The sequence below is a fragment of the Etheostoma cragini genome, chromosome 14, assembly GCF_013103735.1.
Source record: "Etheostoma cragini isolate CJK2018 chromosome 14, CSU_Ecrag_1.0, whole genome shotgun sequence".
Taxonomy (NCBI): Eukaryota; Metazoa; Chordata; class Actinopteri; order Perciformes; family Percidae; genus Etheostoma; species Etheostoma cragini.
Window position 1 is genome coordinate 17527700 of NC_048420.1, and position 4336 is coordinate 17532035.

The window sequence follows — 4336 nt, forward strand, 5'->3', positions numbered from 1 at the left end:
TGGATGGGAGGAAATGTGTTTAAAGATTGGGAGTATTTGACTGTTCTGTTGCTGCCCAGCAGAGTTAGATGTTAGAAAGATTTTCAGAAAACGACTGATTGATTGATCGCAAAGGCTCTACAAAGAAAAAGCCCAGGACTCAGCTTTAAAGATGAAGTAGTGTGAAGAAGTCCCCCATCAGCACACATTATCATCTCTTAGTTCTAATGCCTCAATTTCCACAATACATTTTATAGCTTTTAATGGATCCTGGCATCTCAAAGACGACTGTAGTAAGAAGGACGGGGAGTTCTGCTCTTTGATACAGCACTTTAGAAATAAAACTAATTTATTAGTCCGCTCACATTTTGAAAAGTTATTTGAAAAGTTGCTGCTGGGTAGCAGGGTTCATTTTGAGAAAGGACGAGTGTATTCCACCAGCAATCTTATCAGTGAGAGCTTGTCTGTCCTTGATCCTGACAGATATCTGCACACTACCCTCTAAACCAAAACCCAACAATAATGTACGGAGACAGATACACCACCAACCTTGATTTTTTTCTATGTTTCCGCACATTCTGCATTTCACAAAGAACAGCAGGATCTGATTAACATTTCACCTGTTCTAATTGTTCAGGGAACGGGGAGCGGGAGCAGAGATTATCTCGAGTCTTTGTTTTGGGAACATTTTATCTGTTCCTTGTTAACTCTGCTACCAGCCAACATGTCGCCATAAAATATCTCTTCACCTTTGCCCACTGTAAAGAAGCTTATTTGATGAGTGAAATAACTTCCCGTCAGCTCTTACTTTGGTTTTACTGTGGTGTAATTTTACAATTGTTTTCAAACTATTTCTTTTATTTCTAAAGGGAGTTCAGACAGTCACATTATAAAGTACATGTGTTGATGCTTGACTTGCCGAAAGCTTGCATACGTTTACACAACAGCCTGCACCATTTACAAAGACCAGCAACCTCGCCAAAACCAACTTAATGGACTGAAAGGGTGGCCAATGACCCTGAACACTGCAAGGTCAGCAGACTGTGTGTGTGTATGTGTGTGTGTGTGTGTCTGTGTGTGACTGTAAACTGAGAGCAGGCCAGATTTTATAGGTCAATGATGTGTGTGTGCCATTGAGTGAATATTTGACTTCTCTGCTTGATTCCTCTTTACAAAAATGAAGTCATGCTTATTTATCAAGGCAGCTATAGAACAGGGCTCTGTTGTATCTAGAGATGAATATGTAGGCTGAATGTTCAAACTTCAGGAACCTTCAATTCAATTCAATTCAATTTTATTTACAGTATCAAATCACAAGAGTTATCTCAGGGCACTTTACAGATAGAGTAGGTCTAGAACACTCTCTATAATTTACAAAGACCCAACAATTCCAGTAATTCCCCCAAGAGCAAGCATTTAGTGCGACACTGGCGAGGAAAAAATCTTTTTAGGAAGAAACCTCTGTGATGAGAAAAAAATCCTTTTAGGGAGAAACCTCAGACAGACCGAGGCTCTTTGTAGGCGGTGTCTGACGGTGCCGGTTGGGGGTGTGATGAACAATGGTAATAATAGTCACAGTAAAGATAATGGAACTATAACTAGAAATAGTAGTTATAGTAGTTTGTGGCATAGCAGGGAGCTGCAAGGTGTTACAGAACATAGCAGGGCACAGCAGAGCACAGCAGGGTGATGCATTACACAGCAGGACGTAGCAGGGCACTGCAGAGCGTAGAAGGGTGTAACAGGGTGTAACAGGGTGTCACAGGGTGTAACAGGGTGTAACAGGGTGTAACAGGGCATAGCAGGGCACGGAGCAAGGCCATCTAGATAGCTGCAATGATTTAGGTGCCAGCCTAATCCAAGGAAACATGTAATAAGATGTCATCGTTGCTTTTGGCTTTGGGCTGCCTTGAAAGGTCAGCGGCAACAAGGTCAAAGTTAAAATAATTCGAACTTTGAGCGCAGCAGCAATTTTGAACGGTGTGCCACGCCCAGGGTAGCGCTTCATCTGAGTTTTCTCCACTGCTCTCCCCACGGTGAATCTTTCAAACAGAGGCAAATATATAGACAAAATAAAATTCAAAAAGTTCAGTTAAAAGTTGCCCTGGATTCAATATATGAATTAAAAATTGCCGTGGAAAATTTAATCAATCAAAGGCACAACATAAAATGTATGTTTAGTATTTGAATAAAGTTTAAATTTGGTTACATTTGTGTGCAGCTACATACAAAGTGTTTAGAGGTATTTAAAACTAAATGCTCAAAAACTGTTTTGTTCCCAAAGTGTTATTTTATTGTTTATGTCCTTGAAATGGACAATAAAAGAACAATAATTGGATAGCAGTGTGCTTGTACGCACTCTGCACAACACCCAAAACCTGAACAGCTTCATGCCAAGAAAATAATGGGTTAACAAATAGGATTGTTACTGTGTTTTACTGCATCTCGAGATGAAATGACAAAGTCTAACATGTAGGTGTGATTATGGAAATACATACAAAGGCAAAACAGAAAGGAACAATTTTTTTCTTACATTGCAACAATATAAGAAAAACATTAAAAAAGACTGAAGGATTGTATTTTCCTTTTCATTCATCAAAATCTGTTTTTGTCTGCAAGCAATTGACAGCTAAGTCAAAGGTCATAGTTAAAGTTGTTACGCTAATGAACCCTACACTTGGAGGATGGTATTTTCGTCCTTATTAAATCACCTTCCAGGACTAAAAGCACAAGGGCGGATAAAGACGCAGGAAGGCAGTGACAGACCTTCGGTAAAAATGTCACTAAAGCTCTCTGTGGGTTCAATTATTGCTCAGCAGAGGGACCACCAATTTGCAGTCTAACTTGACACTTGTGTTTGTCAGAGGAGCTTCAGGCTGGAAACTACAAGTGAGGATGTAACAGCTAGCCTAATGGCTCTTCTTGATTTCAGACTTTTCCTGCTGAGCAGAAACTCCAGAAGGATGACAGTGTCAAAATGTAACAGACCGAGGACAGTCATTTCCCTGAAGCTTGTTTCAGGAGGATGAGAGAGTAGAGGACACTGTGACAGATACCTTACTCCTTTTCTTCTGCACTGTCATTGCTTGACACTCTAATATCCTTTATCACAGACAACACACCCACACAAGCTGGCCCTGCATAATGTGCTTGTTGTATTACCTTTCTCTGTCTCTAATTTCCCTTAATGACTGTGATCACCCTATAGTTAAAATCAAATCTCACTCTATAACTTAACTTGACATATGCAGATGTATTCAAAGCAGCAATAATGGCTTCTTCTAATTAGGATTTCTTTGCTCACAAACGTCAAGACGAAAAGGTAATATGGAGTTGTGGTAACAAGTCATCAAAGCAGGCAAAACAGGTTGTATTTCAAACTAATTGTTGCCTTTAACGACTACATAGCAGGACAAATGAATGTGTACCAGTTATTCATTTACATCCACAGCAGGTTGTGGCGGATGTGTGGATGTATTTCTCTGTAGCACATCAGAGACATCTACTGGCTAAAAGGATAATTTGGGTTTACACTTGGCCTGGTTGACAAAATGATGAGATCACCTTCAAGTAATTGTCTATGGAAGATTTAGGTTTTCTGCATTAAAAAGTCAAAACACAGTTTTTGATCAATTGATTATGGCAATGTACACTGTATTATTTCTGTGAAAATGGCATTTGAACAGTGCTGTGTAAGATGAAGCTAAAGAAAAAGTTACTCATCATGGCTTGTCGCTTAACAACCAACCACCTTAATCACTGTACTTTTAAAGAGACAGGTAGGCAGTTAAAGCTTTTTCACAGAAGACATGTTGTCAGTATTAAAAGCACAGCAAAACCACCTGGTTTAGTAACACCTGTGCTTTTCCTACTATGACAAGTCTAAATGTATGCTGTGGAAAAATTACCAATGGAAAGTTACATTGGCTACAATCAATGTTTTCCATAATAATGTAAAATGGGTCACTTGTAGTGAGCCTGCAGAGCACTATCCCCTGTCCATTCTACTGTTTTGGTTCATTCTCACCGTTCTAATAGGGTCATTTTTGGCAGCAAAAAGCCCATAGAAAGCCATCGCACACAACCTGACCAGCACCAATCGACACAGACATGACAGACAGAGACACAGTTGTGACTAAACATACAGCTGGTAGATGAAGAACAGAGCTAAGCTAAGTTTTGAGTGAGTTAATATTGAACGTACATGTGTCAGGTGGCCGGAAAAACAACTACAGAGTAATGCTAATGTAGCTCTGTGACTGCTTGACGTGTAAACCATGGATGTACACTCACCGGCCACTTTATTAGGTACACCTGTCCAACTGCTCGTTAACACTTAATTTCTAAGCAGCCAATC